At 37.4% G+C, this 20,449-nt stretch overlaps 2 pseudogenes; both read right to left on the reverse strand.

Moving 5' to 3' along the window:
• Positions 1 to 14,221: 14,221 nt before the first annotated feature.
• LOC143670256 (large ribosomal subunit protein eL22 pseudogene) lies at positions 14,222 to 14,742 on the reverse strand (annotated as a pseudogene).
• Positions 14,743 to 16,301: 1,559 nt separating this feature from the next.
• On the reverse strand, positions 16,302 to 17,999 carry LOC143670360 (microfibrillar-associated protein 1-like; annotated as a pseudogene).
• Between the last annotated feature and the right edge of the window lie 2,450 nt (positions 18,000 to 20,449).

The raw sequence follows: 20,449 nt of genomic DNA on the forward strand, positions 1-20,449 counted from the left end.
GACATTTTGGCTCTTTCCATCTCTTCACAAATATTAATAATGCTGCAATAAACATTGGTGTGCAAATGTCTGTTTGTGTCCTTGCCCTCATATCCTCTGAGTAGATACCTAGCAATGGTATTGCCAGGTCATATGGCAATTCTATACTTAACTTCCTGAGGAACTGCCACACTGCCTTCCACAGCTGTTGTACCATTTGACATTCCCACCAACAGTGGATAAGAATCCCTGTTTCTCCACATCATCTCCAGTACTTGTCATTTTGTGTTTTATTGATAATGGCCATTCTGGTGGATGTGAGATGATATCTGATTGTAGTTTTGATTTGCATTTCCTAATAGCCAGGGAAGTTGAGCATCTTTTCATGTGCCTTTTGACCATTTATATTCCCTCTTCTGACGAGCGTCTGTTCAAGTCTTTTGCCCTTTTTGTAATTCGGTTGTCTGTCTTTTTGTTGTTGAGTTGAACAATCTCTTTATATATTCTGGATGCTAGACCTTTATCTGATGTATCATTTCCAAATATTGTCTCCAATTGTGTAGGCTGTCTTTTTTACTTTCTTGATGATGTTCTTTAATGTGCAAAAAGTGTTTAATTTTGAGGAGTTCCCATTTCTTTCTCTTTTTTTTCAGTGTTCGTGCTTTGGGTGTAAGGTCTAGGAAATCGCCTCCTATTATAAGATTTATAAGATATTTCCCTACATTTTCTTCTGACAGTTTTATGGTCTTAGATCTAATATTTAGGTCTTTGATACATTTTGAGTTAGTTTTTGTATAGGGTGTGTGATATGGGTCCTCTTTCATTCTTTTGCATATGGATATCCAGTTCTGTAGGCACCGTTTATTGAAGAGACTGCTCTGTCCCAGGTGAGTTGGTTTGACTGCATTATCAAATATCAATTGTCCATAGATGAGAGGGTCTATAACTAAACACTCTGTTAGATTCCATTGGTCAGTATATCTATCTTTATGCACCATGCTGTTTTGACCACTGTAGCTTCATAATACACCTTAAAGTCAGGTAGCATGAGATCACCAACTTCATTTTTCTTTCTCAGGATACTTTTAGCTATTTTGGGGCACCCTGCCCTTCCGGATAAATTTGGTTATTGGTTTTTCTGTTCCTGAAAAGTAAGTTTTGAGATTTTAATTGGTGTTGGATTCAATCTGTAAATCAATTTAGGTAGAATTGACATCTTAACTATATTTACTCTTCCACTCCATGAACACAGTATGCCCTTCCATTTATTTAGGTTTTCTGTGATTTCTTTTAACAATTTCTTGTAGTTTTCTTTGTATAGGTCTTTTGTCTGTTTAGTTAAATTTATTCCTAAATGTTTTATTCATTTGGTTGCAATTGTAAATGGAATTTTTTTTCTTGATTTCCCCCTCAGATTGTTCATTGCTAGTGTATAGAAACACTACAGATTTTTGAGTGTTGATCTTGTAACCTGCCACTCTGCTGTACTCATTTATTACCTCTAGTAGTTTTGCTGTGGATTTTTTGGAGTTTTCAACATAAAGTATCATATCATCTGCAAACAATGAGTTTTCTTTCTTTCCAATTTTGATGCCTTGTATTTGTTTTTCTCTTCTAATTGTTCTGGCTAGAACTTTCAACACAATGTTGAGTAACAGTGGTGATAGTGGACGTCGTTGTCTTGTTCCTGATCTTAAGGAGAAAATTTTCAATTTTTCCCCATTGAGGATGGTCTTAGCTGTGGGTTTTTCATATATTCCCTTTATCATTTTGAGAAAATTCCCTTCTATTCCTCTCCTTTGAAGTGTTTTCAACAGGAGAGGATGTTGAATTTTGTCAAATGCCTTTTCTGCATCTGTCGAGATGATCATGTGGTTTTTCTGCTTTGATTTATTGATATGGTGTATTACATTAATTGATTTTCTTATGTTGAACCATCTTTGCATAACTCAGAGGAATCTTACTTAGTCATGGTGTATAAATCTTTTAATGTGCTGCTGGATTCCATTTGCTACAATTTTGTTAAGGATTTTTACATCTAAATTGATTAGAGAGATTGGTCTGTAGTTTTCTTTTTTTGTAATATCTTTTTCTGGCTTTGCTATGAGGATGATGTTGGCTTTGTAGAATGAATTAGGTAGCTTTCCCTCATCTTCAGTTTTTTTGAAGGGTTTGAGCAGGATTGGTACTAATACTTTCTGGAATGTTTCATAGAATTCACATGTGAAGCCATCTTGCCCTGGACTTTCTTTTTGTGGAGATTCTTAATGAGTGATTCAATCTTTTTACTTGTGATTGCTTTGTTGAGGTTGTCTATTTCTTCTTGAGTCAATGTTGGTTGTTCATACCTTTCTAGGAAGTTGTCCATTTCATCTACATTGTCGTGTTTACTAGCATAAAGTTGTTCATAGTATCCTGTCATTACTTCCTTTATTTCTGTGGGGTCAGTAGTTATGTCTCCTCTTCCATGTCTGATCTTATTTATTTGCATCCTCTCACTTCTTTTTGTCAGTCTTGCCAAGGGCCCATCAATCTTACTGATGTTTTTAAAGAACCAACTTCTGGTTTTGTTGATTTTCTCAATTGTTTTCATGTTCTCAATTTCATTTATTTCTGCTCTAATCTTCATTATTTCTTTCCTTTTGCTTGCTATGGTGTTAGTTTGCTGTTCTTTCTCTATTTCTTTCAAGTGGACAGTTAATTCCTCAATTTTTGCCCGTTCCTCTTTTTTCATGTAGGCATTTAGGTCAATAAATTTCCCTCTTAGCACTGTCTTTGCTGCATCCCATATGTTTTGATATGTTGTTGTTTCATTTTCATTTGCTTCGAGATACTTGCTGATTTCTTTTGTAATTTCTTCCTTGACCCACTGATTGTTTAAGAGCATGTTGTTGAGCCTCCATATATTTGTGGATTTTCTGGCACTCTGCCTGTTAATTTCCAATTTCATTCCTTTATGATCTGAGAAAGTGTTCTGCATAATTTCTATCATTTTAATTTTATTGAAACTTGCTTTGTGACCCAGTATATTGTCTATCCTTGAGAATGATCCATGAGCACTTGAGGAAAAGGTGTATCCTGCTGTTGTAGGGTGTATGTTCTATAAATGTCTGTTAGGTCTAGGTCATTTATTGTATTATTCAAATTCTGTTTGTTTATTGATATTTTGTCTAGATGTTCTTTCCATTGATGAGAGTGGAGCATTGAAGTCTCCAACTATTATGGTAGATGTGTCTATTTCATGTGTCTATATCTCTTTTCAGTGTTTGCCCCATGTATTTTGGACCATATTGCTTCAGTGCATAAATATTTATGGTTATGACTTGTTCCTTTTATTAATACATAGTGTCCTTCTTTGTCTCTTTTATAGCAAAGGCTATATCATTATACAGTCAGCTTCAAGAAACATGGCTACTGGAATACAGCTCTACATTTTCGGCAGTTCCCTCCAGCCTCTCCATTACACCTTAACTAAAAAGGTGATATCTATATAATGCATAAGAATAACCTCCAAGAGAACCTCTCTACTCTGCGTGGAATCTCTCAGCCATTGACACTTTATTTTGCATCATTTCGCTCTTCCCCCTTTTGGTCAAGAGGTTTTTCTCAATCCCTTGATGCTGAGTCCCAGCTAATTCTAGGATTTTTGTCCCACGTTGCCAGGAAGGTCCACACTCCTGGGAGTCATGTCCCACATAGAGAGGAAGTGGACAGTGAGTTTGCTTGTCATGTTGTCTGAGAGAGAGAGGCCATATCTGAGCAACCAAAGAGAGTCTCTGGGGTGACTCTTAGGCCTAATTTTAAGTAGGCTTAACCTATTTTTTATCCTCTAATCCCTGGGGTCTTTAGTGATAGTCCTTCATTCTTTTTATTGGTAAGTTATTTTCTTTGTTTCTGTCAGTCAGTCTTGCTAGATTTTAACAATTTTTATTGATATTTTCAAAGAATCAGCTTTTAGTCTCATTTTTTTTCTATTATTTTCCTATTTTAATTTCATTGATTTCTGCTCTTTATTATTTCCTTGCACTGTTTGTTTTCTAGTTTCTTCAAGTAGAAGCTTAGAGTATTGATTTGAGATTTCTTTTTTCCTATACACATTTAATGTTACAAATTTCCCTGTAAGTACCATTTTATCTGCAGCATACACATTTAGACTAATGTTGTATTTCATTTTGTTCAGTTAAAAATATTTTCTGTTTTCCCTTGAGACTCTCTGTTTCATCTGTAGGTTACTTAGAAGTGTATTGTATAATTTCGAAGTATTTGGATATTTCCGTTTTCTCTTTCTCATGTTGATTTCTAGTTTAATTCCATCATGATCAGAGAACATACTTTACATTATTTCAATTATTTTAAATTTGTTAAGGTTTGTTCTACAATTCAGTCTATCATGGTGAATGTTTCATGTGCATTTTAAAAGAATGCGTGTTCTGCTTTCATTGGTTAGAATGTTTTATAAATATCAATCATATGCAGTTGGTTAATGGTGTTTCCTGTAATGATCTCTGTTCATCACTGAGAGAAATATTGAAGCTTCCAACAATAATTTTAGATTTATCTGTTTCTCCTTTGAACTCTGTCAGATTTTCCTTGATGTATTTTGAAGGTCTGATGACAATATATATACACTTTAGGATTGTTACATCTTCTTGGCAAATTGATTCTTTTATCATCATGTTATGTTCTCCTTTTTTCCTGACAGGTTTTAGCTTTGGAATTGGATATATATATCTTCCCAGCTTTCTTTTTTTGAACAGTACTTGCATAATATATCTTTTTCCATGCCCTAACTTTTAACCTACCTGTATATATTATTATATTTTAAGTGAGTCTTTTTGGTAGCATGTAGTTGGTTTATATTTTTTATTCATTCTGACAGTCCCTGTCTTTTAATTTGTGTGTTTAGACTATTTGCGTTTAGTTTAATTTTTTATGATTGGATTTATTTCTGTTATGCCATTATTTTCTGTTTGTTTTCTCTGTTTTTTCTTCAGTTACAGTATTCTGATTTCTTTTGTTATTTGAATATTTTCAATATTTCATTTAAATTTATCTCTGTATATCACTGTATCATTTTTTCTTAGTGCATACTCTAGGGACTACAATATATGTACTTAACTTTTCATAAGCTTTGAATCAACATTTTACCCCTTTAAGTGGACTATAGAAATCTTACCATCTTGTGTGCTGTCATCTTATAATTAGTTTATATTAAGTCTGCATATGTTGAAAATCCCCTGAGGCAATATTATATAAAATTGTTATAATTTTGCCTTCAAACTATCCAACATATTTTATTTTTTTAAATTATCCAACATATTTTAAAGAACTGAAGAGGAGAAGTAGAGTGGTTTGTATTTACCCAGATACTTACCATTTCCTTTACTCTTCCTTTGTTCCTGACTTTTCAAGTTTGCTTGTATTATTTCCCTTTTTTTCTAAAGAGCTTTATTTAGCCATTATCTTAGAGGAAGTTTGGTCACAATGCATTCTCTTAGTGTTTCTTCGCCTGACGATGTCTGTATTTCACCTCCATTTGTAAAGGATATAAAATTCTCTGTTAACAGTTCTTTTACTTCAGTACTTAAAAAATGTTACTCTGCCTCTTTCTGTCTTCTGTGGTTTCTAATGAGAAAATCATAGCCATTTGAACTTTTGTGCCCTGACATGCAATGCATATTTTTTATTGCATTGCTTTCAATATTTTTTCTTTGTCTCTAGTTCTCTGCATGATTTTCTTTGGGTTTCTTTGGGTTTATCCCAAAGATGGAGTGTGTTTTGTTAAATCTGTAGACTTATGTCTCTGTCAAGTACAGGACGTTTTCAGCCATTGTTTTGGCAGATGTTTTCTCCTGCACTGTACTGTACTCTTCTCTCCTTCTGGAATTTTCATGACACAAATGTCAGGCCTTTTGTTATTGATGCCCAGGGCTCTGAGGTTCTGTTTTGTTTTAAATATTTTTTCTCTCTTTTTCAGAATTTCTATGGATTTACCTTCAAGTTCATTGACTCTATCTCCATGGTTTTATCAAAACCATCCAGTAAGTTTATTTCTGTTATTTTGTTTTTCAATTCTAATATTTCTCCTTTAAATCTTTTATTTCATTGCTCAGAGTTTCTATTCTTCCAGAAGTTTCAAGATTGTTTGTGATTAGTTTTTGGAGCATTTCTACAATAGCTTCTTTAAAGTTTTTAAAACCATTGATTGATTGACCATTCAGTCATTTGTGTCATCACAGCATTGATGTCTGTTGATTGTCGTATCCCATGCTTAGTCATTTGGACTTTATCTGGGACATTTTGAATATTATGGTGTGAGACTCTGGATCTTGCTTAAATCCCATGGTAAATATTGATATTTTTGTTGTAGCAGTCAACCAGGTTAAGTTCAGACCACAAGTTGCAACCCACCTTCTATAAGTGTGGTTCCCAAAGCCAGCTCAGTTTTCAAAGCCTTTACAGTACTATTTGGATGTATCCCATGTGTGTCCCCCAGTGACTACTGTAGCACCTAGTTGCTTTAGTTCTCAAGTTTTTAGTATGCTGTTTAGGATCAAATCCAGTGTGCAATGCTTGGGGATGAGCCAGGAGTTCTTAAACAATTTTATGGGGTCTCTTTCTCAAGTCCTTCCTTTGCTGCAATCTCTCTGGTACTTTCCAGTTCCATGGGACCTCTTTTTTTTGGTCATTTAGCCAGAAAACTTGAGCTTTAGTTACTCTGCTCTGCCATATACCGCAACGGTGCCTACATCTGGGACCAAGCAGTAGGAAGACAGAGAGACTAAAAACAGCAGGGTTTGGCCCCACCCTCTTGGGACGACAACTCTACTGAACGAAGAAGAAGGCTCCCCTCCCTCAGAGTTTTGGTCATACAGACTCCTCTTGCCATTGGTTCCCATTACTACCACAGGATTTCTTGGGAATTGTGGTGTGAGAGAATGAGAAGAAGTAAAATGAAGGATTTCTCCAGCTCCTGAATCTCTTTCTGTCTGTGCCCTGATGCCCAGTGTCAGTGTTGAGTTCAGGCTTGGGGATATTGGAAGAGAAAGTAAGGGTAAACACACTGTTAGTAAAGTGGTATTTTAAATTCTGGTGGTCTTTCTAATCCACCTCCTACTATTTACTTTTCAGAGTTCTCAAGTAGATGCTCTGTTCACTCTTTCCTGGTTTTATTGTTGTATTCACTGAGAAAGGCAGGGCGAAGTGTGCTTCTTCATTTTACCCAGCACAGGAGAGCCTATATCTATCTTTAGAATATGTAGAATAGTTTGAGGCTAAACAGTGGATCCTTAACTACCCCTTTAATATCATTCTAACCAGCTTTACATCTTTGGTTTGATTCTTAGGATCCACATGTACATTTCACAAGAAGGTGGAGAATTACTACTGCATTAGACAGTGTAGTTTCCATCATCTAATGAAACAAACAAACAAAAAAACCCCTGATTTTCTCTGGACTTTACAACTAAAATTGGGAGTATTTTTTTTCATCGACCTATTTATTAAAGTGTAAGTTATTTTTTCAAAGATAAGAGTCATTATAAATGTGTCAAAGATTTCTGAATCCCTTCCAGTCCATCTACAAAAGGACTGTAAAGATGATGCTTAAGTAAATCTGAATCAACAGGGGCTCTATTTAATAAGAGGTACTTTGTGCAAAATTTTCATTGACACGTTTTAAATTTTGAATGTTGTATATGCTTATAATTCCTATAGAAGTGATTATATTGTGGCAATAAAGTCTGAGAACAAGTGGCTTTGAAAATCTGAAGTGAAGTTGTAAATATTTCCCTTAATAGCTAAATGCTTTGTTAAAGGTATTACTAGGGTGGTGAATGATATTCAAAGACCTGTTGTTCAGAAGGGGTGGGGAGCAGGAAGCTCTGTTGGTGTTACAGGAGAATGGAATGTTTTAGGGAGTGGGGGTTGTCATTTCCAGAAGCAGGGCGGGCAGCACGGTGGGAAGGTCTGGCTCCATCTTGAGCCCACTCACAGGATGTCAGGAGGAAGTGTGACTAAGGTCACGGCCACGCCACGTGGTGGGCCAGCTGGAGCCAGAGCAGGGGCCGCGGTGGCCACACATCCTGAGTTTCCATGGTCTAATGCAGTGGGCTTGAAAGACGGGGTGGATGCAGGATGCTGGCTGGGCTTGTGGAGTGCGTGGGCAGTATGTCTTAAATGACAGTGGGTGGAGATTACAGCATTTCATCTGCTTTTCCTCTGACACCTTTTAAAGATACAGCCCACAGTTTTAGAGAGTTTATGCCAATATCGGCTAGAAGGATCCTGTAGATCTTAAACCCTTTAGCGTTCTTAGAAGTACAGGGAAAAATATCCATGTACCATATTCAACAATTATATAAAATTAGATTAAGAGCTTAAAATGCTGTCCATATTAAACAGAGTTCACTAGGTGGTTATTTTGAAATCCTCCTTTTGTAATTTTTAAGATGTTTCCACATCTGAAAAATATACACATATATCTCTTAAATTTCCTTTGAATAAAGGGCTGTTCAGGATGTTTAGCAGGTTAGGTTTCAGAATTTCAGCCCCTTTATGGCATTGTCATCTAGTTTGACAGATTGAATTTGCACTTAGAGGAAGTGGAATGTATTTTTAATCACTGGAATGTATTATACCTAAGGAACATAGGAGACTATATGTCAGGTTTCAGCTGTGATTAATATTTTGCTGATGGTTTTTCAACTACTTAGCATGCTTAAACCCTGCCTCTACTTGAACAAATTCTAGTATTTCCTGATTTTTAAAAAAGTGAAGGCATTCTTAGAAAATAGGTATAGTATACTTATCCTCAGTCCATTAGTATTTGAAAAAGACACAGCCAACAACTTAAATTTCTTAAGTTTAGGAAAATAAACCCATTATTTAAAACGGCATAAATATTGATCTTTTCCCTCCCCCAACAAATTATATTTTAAAAAGCTTGAAGGAATGGGGAAAGGGGTTTTATTCAGATCTACTAGGTAGCTTGAATTCAAACTTTTAAAATTCCAGTATCACCAAAGATACTTGAGTGGGAGACTATAAATACTGTGCTATTAATGTTAGACATCATTGTTAAAGATTCTGTGTTTTTAAAACCATGCCTGGCAAGAATTCATCAAAGTGTAGAAAGAGAAATCATAATAATTAGTTATATTATTTTGAATGTAATGCCATATTTAAAATATGTGGACTTAACTACAAAATAAGATACCAAGAAGGGATAGGTATCTGCTTCAGAAGCCACAAATGCCTTAACAGAAAAGGAGAGTGGGAACCAACATTTCTTGATTGCTTTTTCCGTGCCACACTTGAAAGCCAGTCACCAATTCTGCTTATGATTCCTTTAATTTTCACAACTGCTCATTAAAGTAAATGTATAAATTTTAAAGAAAATTAATTTGTAGTTTAGCTTTTGTTGGATGGGTGGGAGATGATAGAATGAGGAGAGGAAACATGGGTAGGTGTGTTTCAGATTTAGTAATTTTCAACTGGGGGCGAATTTGCCCCCTTCCCCAGGGGACATTTGGCAGTATCTGGAGAAAATTTTGGTTGTAACAATTGAGGGGTGGGATGCTGTTGGCATCTAATGAACCAGAAATGTTGCTCAACATCCTACAATGTACAGGATAGCCCCATACAACAAAGAATTGTCCGGCCTAATATATCAACAGTGTTGAGATTGAGAAACCCTGATCTTAAATTAACACAGAAGAGAAATGAAAATAAATGTCATCCCTGGCTTACTAAGATATATGGAAGAAATTTTAGTCTGATTACCGATCCCTGAACATAGTTATATCTAAATATTATTTCTAGACATTTCAAGGAGAAGAAACTAGGATTTACAAATGATTTCAGGGGTCCAGTGTTTTGTTTTAGGTTTTCACTTTAAGGATACACTGTTTCTTATCAAGCTTAAATTTCTCACAGTATATTTTGGATTCTTCCACTTAAGCTCCCGCTCATTAGGGTAATAGGTAGCAGGCTATCATTCTGCATAAAATGTACTTTTGTCTAAGGTATTTAGAGGCCACTATTAAATTGCCTTTCAGTATTAGATATCAGCAACCAGTAAGGAATGCTAAAGTGTATTAGCAGCATGTCGATTCTTAAGCATAAAAAATAGTGGGCAGTTAAATTGGAATGTAATGTACCAACACTGCATTGTTAGCATTAAGCGGCACAATTTTTGGGTCTTGCTGATAAAAAACTTAAAGTTCTATTTTTAAAGTTTGAATTATGCCTAGAGACTTAGAGTTTGCATCACAGTCTCGGCAGTTTAGAGGTTCTGTGTTCCCATCTACTATCCAAGCAGATTCCCTTCTCCAACATTCCAAGTGGTCATAGATTTGTAAAGGTACTGTAACTGTAGTAGCTAATGCAATACAACATTCTTAGATGTATCAGAAGAATTGACACTGCTTTGAATGTTAGAATACTAAAATCATTGAAGAAATCGGATGGAGTCTGTGCAAAAGAGAGAGCTAGAGACCCAAGAAAGGCGCTTATGAAGAATGGTGCAGTAGGAAAAAATGTCAAACAAACCAATACTACTTTACTCCCACATACCAGAAATATTTGTGAGCACCTACCAAGTGGAGTGCTTTAGACACTGGGCACGCAGTAGAGAGCAAGAGGAGAGACTTCGCCTTTATGTAGAGTTTAGATTCTAGATGGAGGAAATATCTTCAGATAATTTATTGTGTTAAGTGAATGAAGGAAATAAAGGGTGTGATGTGAGAGAGTAGCATGGGGGTGTGGAGTACAAAGGGAGGTCTGTGTTAGGAATTTGATAGGATTTAGCCAGAACTAAAGGGGCAGATGGAGGAAATAGCAAATACAACAAACAAGGCTGTTGATTTTATAAAATAAAACCTTTCAGCCTGAGGGAAGACCAGATGTCTGCTTCTCAGACATCTAAGTATTCTTTAGTTACCTGGAAAAAAAAATGATTTTTGCTCTCTTAAACCTATATTTAAAAATGATACCATCACCATCTCTACCCAAAAAGTGTGCATATTTGTACATTCTCATTTTGTATATATTTGTACATTCTCAAACACACCAATTTGAGATACCTCTCAATTATAGAAACTGAAGTATAATTTCAAAAATTACATATTTTCCTCATATAGCTTTTATTAAAAAATGTGGAGCATAGAAATAGAGAGATTGTTGTGGTGGTAGTTCACTGAATTTTTTTTTATTGTTTATCCATTTATTTAATTTTATTTTTTGGGCCCCCCAATACCTTCTTTTATTAAATTTTAACAACTTAAATATTTTGTAAATTCTTTTTTTTACACTTTTTAAACTTTTTTTATTGTATAGTATAACATATATACACAGCATAGAAATAAAAAAGCAATAGTTTTCAAAGCATTCTTCAAAAAGTGGTTACAGGATAGATCCCAGAGTTTGTCATGGACTACCATATGATCCTCTCATATATTTTTTTAATTTTTATTAATAAAACCAATCAACTATACAATATGAACATTCTTTTTTCCCATCACACAGTTGTATGTTCATCATTATGATCATTTCTTAGCATATTTGCATCAATTCAGAAAAAGAAATAAAAAGAAAACAGAAAAAATTCACATATACCTATCCCTCACCCCTCCCTTTCCATTGATCACTAGCATTTCAGTCTATTAAATTTATTTTAACATTTTTCCCCCATTATTTATTTATTTTTAATCCATATGTTTTACTCATCTGTCCATAAGGTAGATAAAAGAAGCATCAGACACAAGGTTTTCACAATCACAGTCACATTGTGAAAGCTGTATCATTATACAATCATCTTCAAGAAACATGGCTACTGGAACACAGCTCTACATTTTCACCAGTTTCCTCCAGCCTCTCTGTTATGCCTTAACTAAAAACATGATGTCTATTTAATGTGTGAGAATAACCTCCAGGATAACCTCTTGACTCTGTTTGGAATCTCTCAGCCATTGACACTTTATTTCTCTCTTCCCGCTTTCAGTCGAGAAGGTTTTCTCAATCCCTTGGTGCTGAATCCCAGCTCATTCTAGGATTTTTGTCCCAGGTTGCCAGGAAGGTCCACACCCCTGGGAGTCATGTCCCACATAGAGGCGGGGGAGGGCAGTGAGTTTGCTTGTCAAGTTAACTGAATATTAACCTTTCATCTGCTAACAATTTAAATTTCATGAAAATTTTTAAACCTAATTGTTCATAGAGAGCAATGTTTTAGACATAATCTCTTGGCTTGGAAAGATTTACATATTATTATTGTCTGTTTTCCTACTGATCTTTTTTTAACTTCCTGAGGTGAGCATATCTACTAAAAAGGGTGGTGAGTAACTTTCAAGCATGGGCTGTCCTTTTAATTTTGCATTTCTTGGGTTTTGAGCTATCAAAAGGGACTTTTGTAACTTTTTTCCAACTAGGTCTGAGTTCTCATCTTACATATGCTTCTAACAGGGTGGTCGTGAGTAAGAGACTTACTCTTAGTACCAGTTTTATTAACTTTTAAAATGAATGAGAACAAACAGTGGAGAAAGGGATAAATAAAATAAGATTGGCAAAATGTTGATAATTTTTGAAACTGGCTAAAGGTAGATGGGTTTCATCATACAGTTATACTTTCCACATTACAACTTTATCATGGTTTTGATAATATCTTGGGTTGGTATAAGAAATTAAATAGAAATTTGGTAAGAATTTTGTGGAAGTCACAGAGATCACATACAGCCTGTGAGCAAATATTTAACACAGATTTCACAGTAACTGAATACCTTAGTGTGAACACCCCATAAAAGAAAAAAATTCAGACCTCTTCTCCGGTATAAAGTGTGTGTGTGTGTGTGTGTGTGTGTGTGTGGAGGGGAAGCAGGGGGAGACAAAAATTTTGCATGGATTTTCCTGCAGGGGGGCCATGCCCCTAGTCCCCATGATATGGAAGGGATACCTGTACTATTTTCTGTACTATTGTATATGCTTTAAGAATTTTCATAATACAAAATTTTTTAAAAGGCAGCAGAAATAGTTATAATGCAAATCTTGTTGGACTACCATGATTATCTTAAAAGTCAGAAGGAAGTTCTGAAAATACCTAGAGGCCAAGTTCAGTTACAGGCACAATGTGCGGCCAGCCCAGAATCTCTCTGGGGTGAATAGAAGATGAAGGGAGAGGGATGCAAGTGTTTGAGGAGGGGTACAGTTCTAAATTCCTTAACTGCCACTAGTGATACCTTATCCACCTAGACCTGGCTCTTATAAATCCTCTATGGAAGGAATTTTCCTATGAAACCTGTTCCCTCTCCTGAAAAAGCTGGCCGAAACCTTTCATTGTCCTGAAAGGCTGCTGGACATGGTACCAGTTCCAAAGTCTTGTATGCCAGCAAGATGCTAAGGGAATTTCTTCAGCACTGGCAATGCTAGTATCTTCTCGTTTCTGGGACAATTTGGTCTTTTCCCTGAAGTTTAATCATGTCTCACTTCAGCAGTTGGTTTCTACTCCTGGAGCCATCTCCTTATTACATTATAATAGTTGTGTTTTCTGAGGTTTAGGATCACCTTAGATTGGACTTTTACCCTGTTCATCTTGGAACTCACACCTTCAGACTTTGCACTGATTTTTTCTGTGAAGTCCAACCAGAGCTACTGAGAGCAAAGACTTGGGATGGCATCTCAAAAGCTCAGTAATAAATTTTTTTTGACTTGTTTTCTTTTTAATTTAGAGTCTTAACAAGACATTAGTATCATTAATAGCAAAAACAAGCATTTATACAATCACAGTAACTTAAAGATCAGTCATTTAAGGAAATAATGAAGTAATCAACCACTACCGGTAAAACATAGGCTCTCTCATTTGATTCTACCACCAAGCCCAGGTTTATTCTGAACTTTGTGGGAGTCTCTGTCCTAAATGGATGGTGAGACATTCAGGTAGAAGGCAAAGAGTTATAAGTGTGAGTTTTTGAAAGATGCCACCTCAAAAGAGATTCAAGAATAACCATAGTTCTCTAGTTTACTTCAATATTGGGCTATTCTTGGCACCACCAGCATACTTTGAGGAGTCCTTAGAATTCCATCAGCCTCAAGATTTGGGTCTTATAAAACATTATTCCACATTAAAAAGACTTTCTCCTATAGTAATAAATTTTTCATTGCTTTTCCAGCTTCTTGTACTTGTCTTCCAGTTTTTTTTGGTTCCCAAGTTTTATTGAAGGATTTATATAAAACATTCCAGGAAAAGCAAGTTTCAGTCCTCGTCTTCCTCCTCCTCTTCATCCTGGTTGATCTGGAAGTAGCATAATTCATAGTTTTCCTTCCTGTTAGCAACTATGCACAACCAATCACGTAGATTATTCTTCTCCAAATATTTTTTGGTGAGATATTTCAAATACCTTTTGGAAAAAGGCACCCCTGAGGTTATAGTAATTTTGCTCTTGCTCCTTTGAATGGTTATGACCCCTCCACTGAGATTACCAGCTTTTCCATTAACTTTGATTCTTTCTTGAAGAAACTGCTCAAAATTGGCAGTGTCCATGATTCCATCTTCTACAGGGTAGGTGCAGTCGAGGGTGAACTTCAGAGCCAGCTTTTTTTTCTGCCTCCCTTCACTACAAGCTTTTTCACGGGCACCATGGCGGCAGTGGAGGCAGAAAGGGCCCAGTTTTTTTTTTTTGTTTGCTTTTGAATATTCCATCAATTGGTAGGCTGCCTGTTTAAGAGCCAATACCTTGCCCTTAGGTTATATTGATCTGATCCAGATAGGTCTGCAGACCAGCATACTTCTGTTTGAGTCCTTTAAGTTTCTACTAATGTTTGTAGCAATATTTTCATTTCAAGAACTTTCAAGCTGATTAGTTTATTCATATTTTCCAGAAGCTTATAATCTTTGCTGGTGGCCATCAGTTTGCCAGTTGGGTAAGTGGCCATTTTGGAAAACATGTCCTGGCAGAACTCATTGATGTCAGTTTCAGTGGGCTCCTTGACTTCCTTAGCTGTCTCCACAGCAGCATTGTCTTGAACAGGCTCCTCAGGTTGAGTGGCCAATAAGCCCTCTGCCACCGGTGTCATGATCAGCCCTGTGCTGCTTCCCTTGGTCATACATTTTGACCCAAGAGCTCTGTTCTAGTTTGCTAGCTGCCAGAACACAACACACCAGAGACAGATTGGCTTTTAATAAAAGGGGATTTATTTCATTAGCTCTTTAGAGGAAAGGCAGCTAACTTTCAACTGAGGTTCTCTCTTATGTGGGAAGGCACAGGATGGTCTCTGCTGGCCTTCTCTCCAGGCCTCTGGGTTCCAACAACTTTTCCCAGGGAGATTTCTTTCTGCATCTCCAAAGCCCTGGGCTGAGCTGTGAATGTTGAGATGTATGCTGAGCTGCTTGGCCTGTGCTATGTTGAGCTCTCTCATTTAAGCACCAGCCAATTAAGTCAAACATCATTCATTGCAGCAGGCATGCCATCTAGACAACTGCAGATGTAATTAGCAACAGATGAGTTCAGGTACCATTGGCTCATGTCCACAGCAACAAAACTAGGCACGTTCACCTGGCCAAATTGACAACTGACTCTAACTACCATGTGCAAAGATGCTCTTAGCAACCCACGAAAATGCACACATCCCATCGTTATCTCTGGCCGCCACCAAGGGTGGTGATTGATGGAGTGCCACCTACCACCCTGATATGGAGCTATGCACACACTCTCCATTTACTTGCTGATTTTGATTTTTTTCATGGTAAAACCCTCAGTGATTTTTTTTTTTTGATAATTCCCTTTTGGTCTTTATTTTAGTTAACAGGCAGATACCCGCAAATTTTATTTCTAGTATCCTATTCAAAAATCTTGGTGTGTGATTCTTTTATTTCTTGACACTCAAGTGGATCAAAAAATTGGTTCACCTAAAAAATTGACTCCAACAAAGAAATACAAAACAGGATTTCAGTCACCTTAAATTTCCTGATGTCTTACTTCCAACTCTAAGGCAGAAGTAATGCATTGTCCTATTTGTTTTGGGGCATGTTTTGACCCAAGCTAAGAGGCTGAAAAAGAAATTGAACAGTCCCAAGGAAATACGGAAAGCTATAGCAGTGATGAGGTGTTCGACATCTCAGCCTCTAATGCTACCCAGGTGGTGCTTTTTTCTGGGTTTCTCAGCATGAGTCCAAACTTCACAAAGCACCTTTTTCAAAGGCTGAATTGCCCCGTGTCCCAAGCATGGCAGTAGGTCCAATATAGTCTGGATATAGGGGCCATGTAAATTATGGTAAAATCATACCAAGAAACTTCCTCTTGTGTTTCACAGATGGAAGAATAAGTAATTGAACCCTAGGTAGTTTTCTACTTCTTAACAGATGGCTGCTCAAATACACCTCATACCCCAGCTGCCTTTTGTATAGGGAACCTTGTGTTCTGGGCACTCTCTTGACCCTATGCTGAGTTGAAGGAAGTGGTGTCTTGATCCACAAGGTGAGTGTACTTGGTCCGGCCAGAGTCTGAAGTTCTTGACCTGCATGACTTTGGGAAGAATGGTTTTGTTGAATTGATCCTCCAGAGTAGGTACATTAAAATCTCTCTTAAATACTTCTTCGTCCTCATCCATGAAGAAAGCACCCCAGTGATGATACTTCTGTAAGAATTTATATTTGCCCTTAATAGCTTTGTTGGCAATGACTTTGCCATTTCTTGAGGCTCAGCTTCCCTTTCTTCCTTAGTCAGGTTTCTCATGCATTCAATTTCTGCTTTTTCCTTTTCAAGGACTTCTCAATCTTGGGTCCCTCTTTCTTCTCATTAGCTCCAGAATTTTCCCTGCTTCATATTCTTCCTCATCATTTTCATCACGAGTATTAAGTGCATCTAGTGCAGCCAGCTCTTTCTTTGTCTCTTCTACAATCCTGAGTGTGTACTTAAGCCTCTTCTCAACCATGTGTTTTGCCTCCTCCTTCAGCTCCCTCTGTTTTAATGCTTCAGCCTCATATTCTTGAACTGTCACTTGGTCCTTCATTTGAATGAAGACTAGCTTCAGGCAAGGTTCTATCTCATCCTCATTGTTTGTATATTCTTCATACTTGGGCTTTGATTTTGACTCTTTCCCAGAACACCCTTATATTAGTCAGGATTCTCTAGAAAAACAGACCCAACAGGAGATATCTGTAAATATGAGATTTATAAAAGTGTGTCATGCAACCATGGGGACATAAGAACCTGAAATCTGTAGGGCAGGCAGTGAGCTGGCATCTCCAATGGAGGCCCTTAACAAACTCTCAGAAAGAGTCTGGCTGGCTGAAGTAGAAAGAGAGATTTTTCTCTTCTGATTCATCCTTCCAGTGATTAGATTAAGCATCACCCATTGCAGAAGACACACACCTTAGCTGACTGCAGATGTAGTTAGTCGTGCATGCAACCAATGTGCTAATGATTTAAGTCTATGAAGTGTCCACACAGCAACAGATAGGCCAGTGCTTGTTTGACCAGACAGCTGGGCACCATCACCTGGCCAAGTTGACACATGAACCTGATGAGCACAGCCCCTAATTCTCCACTACTTCATCTTTTATCTCTCCTGTGCTCATTGATACATCATGCTACAGTGCTGCTCTATGTCCTCATCATCAATTTCTTCTTCTTCACTCTTATCTGCTCACTTCATGTGCCAAGCATCTCCTTCTACCTTTGAGTCACTTTCTCTACTATTTCAGGTTCCGCTATTTTCCTATGCCAAGCCAATCTCTCTTCCACATCTTTACTAGTACAGTTTTGCAGATGTCACAGATGGAGGTTGCTACATAAACCTTTCCCTTGTTTCTGAGGCTTTGCTTCTTGTTCTTTGGCTTTCTTAATGAACTGAAATTCTTCATCCTCCTCATCTGAGGACTCCAAAGGGGCATAATTTGGCCGCTTTCTGGACACATAACATTTCACCTTCACTTTTTCCATTGAAATCTTCCCTTTCTCATTGCAAACTGGAATGGCCCTAGCTGTAGATTGAATGGGAGGTTGTTTCATGAGTGGTCTTGGGACCCACATGTTGATGGCAGCAGAGGTGACTCCCGAAACTTAACTGATTGTCTGGGCTAGAAAACTGGAAATCCCTGAGTGAATTCTTAAAAGATGGTGAGAAGGGAGAAGAGGAAGGAAAGGATTAATTTGAGAGACTGGAAGTTAAACGTAAAGATAACAGCATAATGAAAGAATATCAAGTATTGAGGCCAGGAGAGAAAAATGGAGCAGTAACACTGGCACAGTTAATAGGTAGTGCCTTGATGAGTAACTTATACATAGGTTTCCTTTTATTTAGAACCCACTACCCCATCTACCTTCCTAAGGTGCAGTGTTTCTCTAATGGAGGAGAGAGCAAGTAAATTGGCTTCTAGTTTGCAGCCAAATCTAATATTTGGTTCTCATATACTCATTTAACAGATATGTGTTGCACACATACCTATGTGAGATTCTGGGGAAGATGCTGGGACTAATGCAGTAAGCAAGACAGACCCAAGCCCCTCTTCTTTCTTTTTTTTTTTAACATTATATTTATTGGGAAATAAATACAAAAAAGCAATAAATTTCAAAGTACATGGTAACGAGTAGTTATACATCAGATTTCAGAGTTTGGTATGGGTTACAGTTCCACAATTTTAGATTTTTCCTTCTAGCTGCTCCAAGACATTGGAGACTAAAAGAAATATCAGTATAATGATTCTACAGTCATGCGCATTTGTTAAATCCTATCTTTAGGGGTATTTGGGCTATGCCCATTCTAACTTTTCCATGTTGGAAAGGGCTCTTGATAATATGGGATATGTAGATGGATCTTGTTAATGTTCTTTGAGAGGCTGTCCCCTCCAGGTTTTAGGATTTAAGTGGACTAGGAATTCATCTGGAGGTTGTAGATTTCTGAAGGTAATCTTAGTGCATGAAACTTTTGTTGAATCTCAGATAGAGCCCTAGGTGTTCTTTAGGGTTGACAGGAATGGTTTTGGTTGGGTTTGGCAAACCATGGTAAACAGCAAAATCTAGCTGAAGCTTGCCTAAGAGTAACCTCCTGAATAGCCTCTCAGCTATTTGAACTCTGTCAGCCACTAATACCTTATTTTGTTACATTTCTTTTGCCCCTTTTGGTCAGAAAGGCATTATCAATCCCACGGTGCCAGGGCCAGGCTCATCCCTGGGATTCATGTCCTATGTTGCCAGGGAGACTTTCACCCCTGGATGTCATGTCCCACATAGGGGTAGGGTAATGATTTTATTGAGAGTTGGACTTGGAGAGAGAGGCCAGATCTGAGCAATACAGCAGGTTTCCTGCAAGTAACTCTTAGGCATTAACTATAGGTAGGCTTAGGTTCTCCACTACAGAAATGAGCTTCACGAGAGCAAGCCTCAAGATCAAGGGCTTGTCCTGTTGACATGGGAGTCCCTAATAATTGAGACAGTATCAGGGGATTCCCCAGTGCTAAAACTTAATTAATAGTTACATATTTTTTCTCCCATCACACAAGGGACTTTGTCAATACTTTAAAATTATCTGCCCAATATACTCTGGGATGTATTTGGGTATTACATTCAGCTATGTAGAATTACAAGCCCTCATTCCCATTCTGGACTCCTTGTGTCTGAGTTGTTTAAATGATCTATCATCTCTGAGACAAGTTGAGTTAGATTATATGCTACAGAAAATTTAGGTTTTAGACAAAATAAACCTTTCTTCCTTTGGTCTCATACAGAAGGTGAAGTTCTAAAATACAGTGTCTTCCTTACCCTTCTGTATTCTGATTTAGAGAACAGCATTTTCTAAACTCATTTGACCAGGAGTCAGTGAGTTTCTCAGGATCAGGGTTCCTTAGCTGAGCCCATCTTTTAATGTAAAAATTACACATTAGCCTGTAGATGTGCTCTCTTTGGGCCACACTATATTTAAATACTGTGATGTTTCTTCCTCTTGAAAACCTGGGAAGTTTGGCCTCCTGGACCTGCATGCCCACATGACACAGACTGAGAAGTGCCTGCCGAGACACATGCTCTATAACCTGCCTTGCCTCACTTCTCTCATTTGTTTTAGTTAATTTGACCCATGGGGGACTTGTGTTTGGGATCCCTTTATCTTTATGACTCAGTCTTCAGGAGCTCACTTTTGGTGCCCTGAAGGAAGGGGCGACCTGAGTTATAGTTGCCGCAAGGTGCAAGGTTGGAACGGAACATGTGCTCCTGATCTATGTATGCCCTTCTTCCAAACCTTCCTAGACTACCTCTGCATAGCTCACTACTAGGACTGCATCCTGCTCTTCAGGATTAGAGTATAGGTCAGAAAGGGAAAGTCTTGTCACTAACCTTACCACCCATGAACCTTCCAGTCCTGACTGTTCTGCTATTTGTCTCCTAGGTACATGTAGAACACTGATCTTCCCTCCAAATTTGTGCCTTGATGGTCCTTTCTGCCTTGTGTTTCCTTTCCTACCAGCAAATTGGAATGCTGCTCACCT

The sequence above is a fragment of the Tamandua tetradactyla genome, chromosome X (genome assembly GCF_023851605.1).
Source record: "Tamandua tetradactyla isolate mTamTet1 chromosome X, mTamTet1.pri, whole genome shotgun sequence".
NCBI classification, from domain to species: domain Eukaryota; kingdom Metazoa; phylum Chordata; class Mammalia; order Pilosa; family Myrmecophagidae; genus Tamandua; species Tamandua tetradactyla.